Source organism: Sciurus carolinensis, chromosome 7, assembly GCF_902686445.1.
Source record: "Sciurus carolinensis chromosome 7, mSciCar1.2, whole genome shotgun sequence".
Lineage (NCBI taxonomy): Eukaryota > Metazoa > Chordata > Mammalia > Rodentia > Sciuridae > Sciurus > Sciurus carolinensis.
In genome coordinates, this window is record NC_062219.1 from 126,417,847 (window position 1) to 126,432,159 (window position 14,313).

The 14,313-nt window shown below is 36.8% G+C and overlaps 1 pseudogene; it reads right to left on the bottom strand.

Moving 5' to 3' along the window:
* Positions 1–12,922: 12,922 nt before the first annotated feature.
* On the bottom strand, positions 12,923–13,577 carry LOC124989536 (translationally-controlled tumor protein-like; annotated as a pseudogene).
* Between the last annotated feature and the right edge of the window lie 736 nt (positions 13,578–14,313).

A 14,313-nucleotide genomic window follows, 5' to 3' on the forward strand; every position in this document is an offset into this window, starting at 1 on the left:
TGTTAATCATTTTCTGTTACCTGGGAGGGAAAATCATATAAACTCACAAAAAAGTGGTGAATTACTTTCAAGAATCCAGGAAAATGTGAAAAGGAACAAGTCAATAACAAGGCCATGCCTCTCTTCAAGATTTGTACAATTTGAGTATGAAATAAAACTATTCCAATAATCAACTAAACAACTTATGAATCCCTAAGTTCATTCTGATACAAAAACTTAAAAAGTGAAGTTTGAAGAAAAAAGAAAAAAACTCTTCCATGAGCTAGCAGCCGATTTATAAATATAAAAGGAATAATTTAGAAAATATGTGAATGCAAAATTAGTGGGCAAATATTTGGTGAAGGAGAGGTTATTTACATCTCCACAAGTTACTTGCTAATTACAAAGTAAAAAATAGTGAACTTTACATTTGAAGAACCTGGTGGACACGCCCACTACCATGAGATGAATGCCAGCCTCAGAGCAATACTGAGTGAAACCAACCTCATGTGGTGGCTGATGAGATGCTCTCGACAGGTCATGATGTTAATCACTGAGATTATATTTCCAAAAATACACAGTCTAATTCTTTTTTAAAAATATTTTTAGATGTTGATATATCTATATTTTATTCATTTATTTATATTCAATGCTGAGAATTGAACCCAGTGCCTCACACATGCTAGGCAAGCACTCTACCACCGAGCCAGAACCCCAGCCCTACACAGTCTGATTCTGATAATAAAGAAACATGACACAAACTCAACCAGAGAAAAAATAATATGCCAGGGTTCTTTGAAAATGTTGAGATCACTAAAGGCAATGAAGATTGATGAATGGGCCCAGGTTAAAGGAGATCAATAAGGCAGAATATGTGTGGGTCCTACACTTGAAAAAAAATAGTGATTGACAAAATTGTTGAGACACTTGTAGAATTCTAAAATTAGAATAAAACTGTGTTTGTTTCATGTGCTGGAAATTGAATTCAAGGGTGCTTGACTAAGCTACATCCCCAGTCCTTTTTATTTTGAGACAGGATCTTGCTAAGCTGCTGCTGAGGCTATCCCTGTTATTTTTATTTTGTTAACTGTACAGAGTTTATTTAAAATACCATCCATGCTCCGCAAAAATTAACACTAAAAGACCTAGTGGTAAAGGAAGACAACATCTCCAATTACCCTCAAATATTCCAGAAAAAGTAATGGATGGTAGATATATGTAGATATTAAATAGGTAGGTAGATGATAGATGATCGTAGGCAGACAGATATGAGGTAATTAGGTAGATGATAGATACATATATAAAAAGTTGCATGATAAAACAAAGCTCTTCAGGGGAAATTATTAACTATTATATAATCTGGATAAAGGAAAAATGGCATTCTTTGTACTGATTTTTATAATTGTTGTATATGTTTGAAATATTATCATAATAAAATGTTACCAAGTGAAAATGCAAGATAATTTCATATTTCATCCAGATATTTTCCTTTCCATATGAAAAGTAACTTCCTAAAAGTAGCTTCCTGCCTAGTTCTTCTCACGCATCCTATGGTAAGTGGTAATTAGTAAGTTAATGCTAACAGAAGAAATGCCTAGCCTAGATAAGAAGCAAACCAAATAATTCAGGGTTTTTTTGAGCATTTTCAAGTTCTTTCCATTTATGTGGACAGTTTCCACAAAACAAACCAAATAATTCTGTTTTCTTTTCAGCATTTTCAAGCTCCTTCCATTTATGATGAAAAGACAAAATATTTTCAAATTTAGTAGTGATTTCAAATTCTTTCTGTAGGGAAAGAGATATTTAGCCTCACTAGATGTGCTTAAGAAAGAATTTTATATTCTAAATTGTTCACCTCCACTTATAACTTTTCTCTTAACAGTAAAATAAAATATAAATATGATGCCTACAAAAACACAGACACACATGGATATTTGTGATGTGAAAAAGATAGGAAACTGGAGAAAAGAATGTTAGAATGATTAATAAAGGATGTGCAGATATAACTAAATCTGTAAAGAGAAATTTTTAGGGAAAGAATGATCAAAAATCCAATGATGAAGCACAGGGGGAAGGAAAGGTATGAGACATAGAATAATGGGGAGAAACCTAAGGACAGCACACAGAACTGGAAGCATGTCCATCACTGGGTTGAGAAATCTGAACCAAAGGGCCTGAGGAAGGTTTACATATGATGTCCATATTTTTCTAGGATAATAAGTGCCACAGTGTTTAAAAGTTAATCATAAATTTAAATTAACATATATTTTCAGTTTTAATTTACCAGTTTAGAGAAGAATTGTGAATATTTAATAAAAGAATCAAAAGGATTTTGTCATTTAAAATATTGGACCTAGGAAGTGTTATACTTCTGTTGAAAAAAAATTATTTCAACAAATAGTTATGCCTCTTAGGTGATTCTTTTCCTTTGGTGGGTTTTTAATCATTTGTTGGAAACATCAATACGTCCTTTTGTTTCATGGTTATTGTAATGAGACAGTAAATATCCACCTTTCCTTGGAATTCTTTGCCTCCTTCAACGTTGACCAGTCCCTCTTTACTCCTTTCATGGCCATTACTTCCTAATAAGCTCTGGCGCAAGAATAAAGAAATCACAGTAGAGCCACCTATGTTTTAGTTCATGTTTTATAAATGAAACTCTGATAAAAGACATCAGGAATGGAGAATTGGTTCAATTTCAGCAGGAAAATGAGAACCATTCAATTTGATTCCAAGGCTTTAAGACCAATTCAGACATTATAATCCATAATGGAATTCATCATGCAGATGAATCACTAACCAGTTATTACATTAATCTATTCTGTAACTCAGTAAACATCTAGGATAGTCAGTTAGAACATTAAAAATAAAGCATTGAAAATTCTATAGTTCAATCAAATGATAACAATAGTCAACTAGCAAATCATGAAGATTCCTTCACTTACAGGTCATTGCCATTTCAGGGATGATGACAATTTTCCCAGATATATTTTTAACATTTCCTCAGAAGGGGAAACACTACATCATGAAAAATATGAATTCAAATGTTGTAGTTAATTCCCCTCATAAAGATGTCGTTTTCTTGCTTTTATACAGTTGCCTCCAAGCCTTAGTACTAAAACAAAGTGACTTATATCTTTATTATTATATGGACTTTCTTTAGCATTCTTATAAAGACAGCTTAGAAAGGGATATGAAACAAGGGACAAAAAATACAAGGAAGAAAGGGTAGTAAGTCAGTTTGATTTTCTTTTAATTGGAGGGGAAGAAAATAAAGACCTTACCAAAACTTACTTTAAAGGCTTAGGGGTAATTCTCCACTAGGTTTAGAAGTCAGCATTGTAGAGGTAAACCTGGTCACTTTTTCTCATCCCTTTATCATTGACCAACATTGGTGGATCCTGATTCACTTCTTTCACACTCTTACCTAGCATTTAAGGAGTACTTGAACAAATTCTTTTCACTTCCATCCTTCTTGTGCCTGCCCACATTCCATGTATGTTGTCATTCCCATCTGTCCCTCAACACATGTCGATGATCTGATTGAGGATGCTGGTCTCTCTGAAGTCATCAGCATAAGTGGCTGCCTGTACTTCAGATTCTCATCTAGTATTTCAAGTTAGTAAGGTAGCGTTCAAAAGGAACTGTGATTACAATTACTAAAAAACAGAAAACCCTGAGTATAATAAACATATGTGTATGTAGTCCGGAGAAACTCATTAGAATAAGGATGGACCTTTATTCTAAGAGCAAATGGAGTCTTTGTAGAAATAAAAGAATAACGTTTCTTAATTTCCTTAGGCAATTGGATGTTAAATCCCCAAGTGTCAATTAATGCCCTTCAAGGAATTGTCCAGGTTAGAAAACTTTCCCAGGAATGCCATTAGCATGATACCAAACTGTTTTACTAAGAAGATAATAAGTCTATATTCTGACCATGATTGAGAAAAATCCTTTCAGGTATACTTACCAGAAAGAGAATGGATTGTGTTGAGTTAGCTGAATTTTTTTTAACCTAATTCTTTATCTTCTCAGGGATAAAATTTGAGTGATAATTTCACAAGTAATATAATTTTGGGGTTGGAGAAGGTATGATGTACAAAAAAATTAACTGATTTATCTTTGCATTGATTAATTTGAATTTTTTGTGTCTACTTGATATGTCTAAAATCCAAGTCCAGATGCAGTGCTGCAAATACATTGAAAATAATCTTTGAAAATCACTCATACCATCAAACAGAGGGTCACTACCCAAACTCAAACAATGAATAAAGCTACTTAATATTTCCAAAATATTTATATCTACAATTTTTCTTAAATCATGTCAAAATATATAAAGAAGTAAAGCTAGCTGTATTTGCTCATCCACATCAATGATTGTCTCATTAGTTTAAAAAAAGGAGGCCATGAGTTTATAATTGCATGAATATTTAAAAGTTGTTACATTGTTTCATCTAATAGACTCCATTTTTGCCAAAGAAAATACTGGTGTGGAAATCATCACATTATATGATTGCATTTACAAAATAATTTTAAGTGATGTGCTATTTTCCTTTGTATTTAATGGAAGTAACCAAAAAATGGTTTTTGGTTTAAGTAGTCTTGTTTTTTGTGAAAACTCAGTGTCAATGTTTTTTAGCTTGCACACAGGAGAAGAACATGTGGCATTTTCCTAAATGCAGAGTAGTGGTTGGGAAGGGTAGGAGAATGAGTGGATAAAGAGAGGTTACATTTAATTAGTGCAAACTGTATGCATGTGTTATAATATCACAATGAGCCCATTAACATTTACAATGAATACATGTTAAACAAAAATGAAATAAATTAGAGTATTTTAAAACTAATTATAAAAATATGTAAGTATTGTTCAGAGTGCCGAAAGCATAATTATTCAAAATATGTTAGTTGGTCATTATAATGAATTTTAATAGGAATGGATAGTTTAACAAAAAATACATTATTTCTTCTTTATTTAAATAAGAAATATTAAAAATAAACACCAATGTTCCCACTATTCAGAACATCAACCATAACTTTTTTGTCATATTTCTTTACAGTATGTTTTGCACATAAAATATCACAGATAAATTTCATGTCACCTTCAGCTACCACTTTCTTACCCAATACCTAATTCAGAGAGAAGCACTACCAAGAGCTTGCTGTGCCTCATTGCTGTTCACTTTGACTTATGTTATAACTGAAAGATGCAAAAATTTAATTATTAATATGACTAAATAGTTATATATTCATATAATTAAGTCCCTCATTTTATTTAGGTTAAATTTAACCACATACCAGGACCTGTGAATACTAGCAGAACTCACTCAGCTATTAAAGTCTGAGAGAAGTCTAAACCACCTGGGCATAGCAGAATGTACCCATTTGCCAACATGTTTCATGTTGTTCTTGGTAGTCTTGAAAATTGTTGATCTTTACCAGTCTAATGGATACCGGACAACATTAATGTTTTAGGTTCAATATTATAAACTTGTTGGGGAAACATGAGTTTACAACATGATTTATTTATACTAAGATATTTCTAAAGCAGCAGGCCTGCATTATGTTTTCAGCAATATACTTGGGGGGGTAATGTACATTATGTGACTTTCAAAGACTCTGACTCTTGGTTAATTTCATAATCAATATTCACTCTCAAGATATGAAACCAGTGCATTATATTTTAAGGGTAAGACTGTAAATTGTAGACAGGAAAGCACATTTGAAGAAACATAAAGAATGAATGGCATCAATTGATCTCTGTAGGCTTCTGGTAAGTTGAATGCTTTGTCTATGAATTAGAGAGGATGGTAAGTTATTTATGGATGGAGGCTCAATTGGAGTTGAGTTTTAGAAATTGGTGTTTACTTGTTGCTTGATATGTTTTCGCATTCCTTCCATTTTTATAAGCTTTCAGAAAAACTACACACTCCACGAGTGAGAACGCACACCAGTGATATAAAGTACAAGGTTACCACTGAGATTGTGGTAGGACAGGGAAGAACATTACAGAGATGCTGGAAGGTGTTCACTTTTCATCCTTTCAAGATAAATGTTAGACATACTACAAAAAAGAAAAGAGAAAATTGGAAGGATATATAAAATTAATCCCATCTTCTGCCTTCTATGTTAATGCCTGATCAGTTATAACCTTATTGGGGTCATATATTGACTAGATTCAATAAGGTCAGGTTTATAAACATTATTTATTTAACTTGCCATTACCATTACCATTAATGTTCAGTCTTGGCCACGATAAAAATGATCAGTAGAGTGATAACCTTTAGGTTATATATGAGTGAAAAAAATGGGAAATTTGAATCTGTTCTAACTATATTATATTTATATGTCATAATTTCTTTATCCATTCTTTAACAGGCACTTAGGCTGATTCCAAACTTGGCTTTCAGGAGTATGCTACAATAAACATAGTCATGTTGTTATCTCTATATTATGCTCACTACAAAAGTGAAGATGGAGAATTTTTAATTTTTTCCCCTGGTAGGTAGTCATATTTTGAAGGACATTTTATGCCTGACAGAATGAAATAAAGACCTAAAATATTAGTAATTATTAATAACTAAAACAATCCCCCTACAAGTTATACATTTACAATGTCATAATTGTTTAATGTCTCTTTGTTCAGCCTTCTGGTCAAATGTACTCCTTTCCCCATGGTCTTTGCAGTTTGGAATTGTTATTAATTGTGTCCTCTTCACAGACTTATTTTCCTAATAGAGAAAACAAAACTATAACAAATGTAAAAGAACAGTAACATCTTTGGAAAGTTGCATTCTGGCAGGTGATCTCAGTCTAGATCTGATTCTCATTGTGATTTCCCTTACATTTTATTTGCTCCCTCTCCTGAGAAAGAACATTTTCCTTGCTTTCAGCTTAGGTTTCCAGATCTGCATACCAATTTTTTTTCTTTTCAGGCTGTCATCACATATTAATTACTAAGCATGTGCCTCCAATGTTACACAGTCTTACTTGAGGTAGAGAAGACCATAATGATCTCTATCTAGGTTTGCCAGCAACACTTCCATAGCATTGGGGAGCATGGAGTGTATCTTCCTGGCTTTCAGATATATGGAAAATGTGCTGCAGTCTACAAAACCCTGCCTTGGCTTGCATCACATGCCCACATATTTGGCAATGCTTTCATGTTAGTAGTCGATATACAGATGCTGCCTTTCTGCGGGGGTACTCTGGTCCTTGAGGCCTTTTATTCTTTGTGACCTTCATTCTCATCCTCCTCTAACTTCATTGCAAGTAGTGGCTTATATTTCATGAAATCATCTGCTGGAGGAAAGAAAGCCTTCAATATTTGTATTTCCCTTCCATGAGTTTCTTCTATGCTACCACAAGACAGATGATAATTAGACAACCATATAGAAAAATAGACATAGTTATAAACCATAAGCATGGTTATCTCTCCAGAAAATGAGACTTTATTGGCAAAAGTAGAGAGACTTCTTTCCTTTTTTTTCCATGTAATTCTGATCCTACATCAGTATTATCATCAATAAATACATGGAAAACCAAGGGTGTAAATGTATCTATGAAGACAAATTTTAAGTGGTAGATGTCTATTGTGGTAGCTGTCTTTTAGCCTATGCACCATATATGGTGCAAGACTTGGTGTTATGAAGAAGAGCTCCTTGAACTGGCAGATGAAAGAAGTACTTCATGAAATGGGTAATGTGATGTTTATCTATTAAAAAATAGTGAAGTATTCCTGAGTTGATTGTCACCCATACTTGTACATCACTCATGGGTGAAAAGGGGACTCTAGTTTGGTTGACTGGAATGACCTGCCCTTGTGAAGGAATGACTTGTACTATAGACACTAGATGTTTGTTTCTGCTCTGCTTCAAGCCATGTTCTTTACATTCATGTGAATTGTTTAGAAAACCACAGAGCAGATGGAAGTGATGTGATTGTAAAAATCAACTATTTCATGATCTATATGAAGTTATCAGCTCAGTTGGAACATTATTCTTCCACCTCTGTGTTTTTTTATCATACTTTCATTCATGGTAGCACACACTGTACTCTCTGTTGCCAACGAGGAAATCACAAAGAAAATTAAAAACATTTGAATACTAGCAAACCAAAATGAAAATGCCAATTACCAAAATGTGTAAGATGTAGCTAAATTAGTGCTTAGATAGAAATTTGTAGGTTTAAATCCTTGGAAAAACCTGGAAATGTTTAATATGATTTTAGTTTCCACTCTAAAAGACTAGAGAAGAAGATCAATTAAAGCCTCAGGAAAGGAAATAAAGAATATATATAAAAGCAGAAAATTTGAAACACAAAATGAAATAACTAAAATCAATACATGAATTCAAAATTTCTTCCCTTGGAAAAATGAGGAAAATTAAAAATGTTTAGCTCAAAGCATGGAGAAATGCAAACTACCAAATCCAAAATAAGAAAAGGAATTGCTGTATTTCCTATAATTATTTAAAAAATAATAAAAGTATAGTTTGAACAACAAATTTGATAACTTAGATGAAAACAACTGAATATTTGATATATAAATAACCAAAATAGATATGAAAAGAAATAAAAATATGAAATTCCACATTAATAAAACATAATAAAATGCTTAATATAAAATATTCCTAAATGCCTATATTTGTTAACTTTTTTGCCCACTTAAGAATAAATAATACCAATCTTAAAAAGACTACATAAATATAGAAAGAAGAGAACATTTCATGAGCATTAGATTGGTGCACAGACTATTACTATTAATTTTTACATAATTATAAAAACATGGAATATAATTTGCTCTAATTCAGTTCCCAGTACTTCCCCTCTCCTCCACTCCTCCTTCCCCTGTTCCCTTACTTCTATTCTACTGATCTTTCGACTACTTACTTATAGTTTTTAGTTTTCATCAGTGCCTTGTGGATATACATGATGGTGAGATTCACTATTCATGTATATACTTAGGAAAGTGAGGTAAGATTCATTTTGCTGTTCTTCCCTTATTGCATTCCTCCTACCTCCCCCTCAATTCCTTTCTTGTACTCCACTGATCTTTCTTCTATTTTGATTCAATGCTTCTTGAAAGGAACAAGGCTGCAGCCATTTCTTCCCTGATTCTGTCACCCCAACACACTCACCATTTTACAATCTAGATTGTTAACTTTCTCATCAGTCATTGGTCCAATTAGCCCACAGGATTCCACTACTTATGGGTAGTTCCCCTGCCATTTGCGCTCTTTTTTTCTCTCTTTCACCCCTTAGGGCAGGTACTCTGGTTCATCTGCTTATTAAAATCTCTTGTGTGAGTGCCTGCGTCCGGAGTGGCTTTCTGGGTTCTTTCAACTACAGCCGAATCCCTATACTGATTGCAGGGGGTGAGCTCCGGGCTGATGGAGTACTCTTTCCTGAGAAGCAGGGAGAGCTCCAGATTGACGGGGATTCTTTCCTAAGAGGATTCTTTTCTAATCGATGACTGAAGGGGCCCTGGACTTCTATAACTGAGGACCATCGCTTCTTAGGAGCCCTAGGTGACCCTTACAGTGCAGGCAGGCAGCTCCCTTTCCTTATAGATACTGGAGTCACTTTTCAGTGCTGTGGGAGTGTTGGGGACCCACTTCCCCTGCCAAATCCTCTATTGCCAGGGTAAAGGGAAAACCATACCATTCTCTACAAACCCCTCCAATAAGTTACAATATTGGACAAATCTACTTCACTCATTCCTTTTTGATAAATCCTATGTGCCACATTTCCCTCCTGGAAAGGAACAGTCTCATCAAATTGGGTGCCTCTATTTCCTTCTCACCCACCATGCACCTCCACCAAGACTCCTCTGCTCTTCTTCTCATGACCTTGCAGGAACAAGGTCTTCATATCCTGAGTCTTCATATCCCCTCCTCCCTCCCTTGTTGACGCCAAGGTCTAGGACACCCACACACCCTCTGTAGCCACATGCTCCCCTGTACTCATTAACCTGAAGGACCCAACATCCTACCCAGCCCAGGCCCAATATCTCCTTCCCCAAAGGAGCCTCTTAGGGTTTCAATCAATCATCCAGGGTTTAAGCAGAAAGACTTCCTGTACCCCACCAATTCACTTTATAACACTCCCATCCTGACTGTTCAAAAACCTAATGGATCTTACTCTTTGCTGCAAGATCTCCACATCATCAACTTGGCAGTTGTCCCCATCTTCCCCATGGTGCCCAATCTCTACACCTTGCTTTCCTCTATCCCCTCCTCCACCACATGCTTATCTGTGCTAGATTTGAAGGACGCCTTTTTCACTGTCCCTCTTCATCCTGACTCGCAGGATCTCTTTTCTTTCACCTGCACTGACCCTTTCACTCAAGTTTCTTCACAGCTGACCTGGACAGTTCTCCCATAGGAATTTCAGGACAGGCCTCACCACTTTGGCCAAACACTGTCTCATGATCTTCTCTTACTTTCATTACTCCTCTCTCTTACAGTATATTGATGATCTTCTTCTATGTAGTCCCTCTCTCAAGAACTCCCAAGGAGACACTATTAAGCTTCTAAATTTTCTGACAGAGGGTATAGGGTCTCTCCAGCAAAGATACAGATTTCCCAGCCTCAGGCTATTAGAATTCGACCTCTCACCTGGATTTAAGGCCATCACCATAGAGAGAAAAGCATTATTGCAGAACATGCCTACTCCATCAGGAAGAAATCTTTTCCTCTTTAGGGCTAGCAGGATACTGATGATCCTGGATCCCAAATTTTTCATCCTGGCAGCCCCCTTGTATGAGGCTTAAGGGGGAACTCCCACTGAACCTCTTCTCAACCTGGCAGAAGCCCCTTTCCAGACCCTAAGGAGAGCCCTTCTTCAAGTCCCATGCCTACACCTCCCTGACATCACCAGATCATTCCATTTGTTTGTTCCTGAGAAAATTGAGTTTGCTCTGGTGGTTGGTGGTCTTAGGTCACATGTTTGGTCTAACCTTTGGCCCAGTGGCATACCTATCAAAAAGGTTAGACCCCACCATGAGAGGCTGGGCACCATGTCTCAGGGTATTGGCCTCAGTCTTTGTCTTAACCCAGGAATTAAAAAAACTTTCCTTTGGGGCCCCAACTGAAGTGCTCTCATCTCATCATCTGAGCTTCTTACTTATAAGGATCTACAAACTCTACTGCCCTGTTGGGTGTTAGCTTTGCAAACTGCTCTTATTGAGAACTCTTCCATTTCCTTTAAGACATGCCCTCCTTTAAATCCAGCCACCCTCTTACCCCCATCTTCCAACATGCATGCTTCAGCAACCCATAACTGCCTTGAGAATGTCTTAGCCAAACTTTCTTTAGAAATTTACCTTGACTGGGTTAAACTCCTGCCTTTTGTTCCTCTGTGTCTTTGCCCACTCCCGAAGAAAACTGCCAATATCTCCCCTTTTGAGCTGATGTACGGTCATCCCATCCTTTCCCTGGGGTTATTGCCCTTTCCTTTCCCTCTTCCTTCTCATATATTCATTCCTCTTCTAAACCACATTCGGGCATTCCTATGGGGTTAAGCTGACTTCTCCTGCCTAAACACTTGTCTGGTCCACTGGCTCATCCTCTTCAAATAGGAGACCGAGTTCTTATCTCTCCTCCTCAGGAGGCTACAGTCCCTTTATCTCTCAAATGGCAGGGACCTCATATGGTGATCCTAGCTACACTAAAGGCTGTCAAGGTGAAAGTTTTACCAGGATGGCTACACATTTCTCTACTCTCAATCCACAAACTTCTCTCCAGCTTCTAACCCTCAGGCTTCTTCCAACCAATACTTGGTCACTCCAGTGGGACCTCGCTGCCTCAGACTGAAAGCCATCAAGCCCTCCACCCTTCTTCCCATTCTGGAAGCCAAGAACCAGAACACCAAGGCACCAGACAACTACACCCAGTAATGAGGACAGAATTACCAGCTAAATTCTTGTCTCCCCTGCCATTCACCCTGTCTGCCATTTGCCTAACTATCTGTTCAGACCTTATAACTATCTGTCGGGACCTTATAAAGGATGAATCAGAACCTGGTTATAAGTGCACTCCCTAGGGGAGCTATTCAGTCCCAATATCCACCTACTGCAATGATGTCTTCCTCCCTTGAATCAGTTCTATGCCCATGTCCAGCAGGAGGCAGTCACTGATGATGGATTTTCACCCATACTTTCTTTTAAAAACAAAAATGGGGGAATGAAAGGAACAAGGCTGCAGTCATTTCTCCCCTGATTCTACCTCCACCCCACACACCATTTTATAATCTAGATTGTTAACTTCCTTGTCCGTCATTGGTCCAATTAACCTGTGGGTTTCCACTATTTAAGGATTGAGGGTGGGAAAGTATTCAGCTGTTTAAAATGTTTGAAGAGTCATGTGGTACTTATTGTGCAGGCATAAAGAATGTCAAAGTTATGTGGCCATGGAGGCTTCAGTTGAAATTTCAAAGGAATGCTCAGGAAGCCAGGCAATGAGGCATCATATCACAGGGTCAAAGTCCCTGCAGGCAGCCTCTGAGAGGATGATATATAAAGCTGTGAGAATGAAACTGAAATTCTTTTATTTTTTCTTCCAACTGAGTTAGTCTCTTTTTATTCTTTTGGTAATCTCTTCCAGGGTTAACTACTTCTGTTGTAGGTGATGCAGTGTGTAGGGTTCCACACTTCAAATATTGACACTGGTATGAGTATGTCTTTCCCTTTATTACAAGTCAGAATTAAAACTTTGATTCTCGTTTTTTATATTCCAGTTGCAGAAGTAGTTTTCACTGCAGAAGTTATCTGAAGACAGTCAGCTTTCTAATGGTGGCCTACAATCAGGCTCTGGCTTCTCTAGGAACACTACAGGTTGGATTTAGTTTAAACATGTATTAAACTAAGAGACCTTCTCTCAAGTGAGTTTAAATGCACTTTAGTTTTAGACAACCTACATGACATGTTTTCTTAAAACACAGTGCCTCCACTCCAAATAAATCAAGGTCAAATAAATGTGCTCAAGGTGGTATCAGTTCCATTTTTCTTAAGTCCTGGTGTTGTGTGGATGACAAGCAGCAGCCAGTTATGATGACAGATGATAAATTCAAAGTAACTGCCAAATTTGTTAACATTTTTCCATTTCTAAACCATCCTTAAAGAAAATCATATATGGGGTCACACCATCTTCACAGTAGTTCAGGAGAGCAACCATGCCAACTGGATTCATGTTTTCACCAATAAAGAACTGGCAGTTTTTGAAATTAGCAAGGATATGCTTGATTTGTTCTGCAGCCCCTGTCATAAAAGGTTTTACTCTCTCTGGTCTCTGTTCTTCAAGTTTGCCTTTCATTGATTTCATGTAATCTTTGATGTACTTCTTGTATGCTTCTTTTGTGAAGCTGGTTTCCTGCAAGTGTTGGTTCATGACAATGTCAACACCAGTGATTACTGGGCTTTGGGTACCTAGCCCTTGGGTCCTTCAGCGGAGGCGTTTCCACCAATGAGCGAGTCATCAGTTACCCTCTGTCCTACTGACCATCTTGCCCTCCACCTCCAGGCAGAGCCCGTCAGGGATTTCCTGGATCTTGTAAATGTCAGAGAACATCTCATCACGGCTGATGAGGTCCCGGTAGATAATCATGAGGGCGACTGGAGGGAGATGGCAGCGGTGCTAGCTTAGCAGGAGCCCGGGGCTCTGAGCGAGTGGGGTGCATGGGAGCGGCGCTTGGTGGTGGTTGGGGCGGGGTGGGGGAAGAAACTGAAATTCTTGAAAAGTTATCTGCACTCTCAAGTTCACTGAAGTATTATTTAACAACTGAGATATAATAACAAACCAAGTGTCTGGCAATGGTGTGGAGAAAAAGATTACATGTATGGTTATATATTACAGTGAGATACTAGTAGCCTTTAAAAAGAAAAAAAATCTGCTTTTTTTCAATAACAGGGATGAACATGGAAGGTCATTTTGCAAAATGAGATGAATCTCTTAAAGAAAAATATGGTCAAAATTCTCTACCACATATGAAGGTTTAACATACTACAGTAATTAGGAGTGTGTGGTATTACCAAAAGCTTATAAAATAGAATGGAAATAACAAATTTTGGTTGGATACTGGTATCAAACCTATTCTGTATTATATAACTTTACTTATACTCAGAATTTTCCATTCTAGAAATGTAAATATCTCTTCATTATCACCAGAGATTTCTGTGAATCATACTGTACTGATTACTATGGTCCTTTATTAGAATTTTATCAGGTGGTATCTATGCTGGAGATATTAGATCAAGATACTCCTAGGGTCAGTAAGATACTAATCTCTGCTGGGCATCTGGATCTCAGAGGGCTCTGGAGAATTCCATTCACAGAGCAGGAT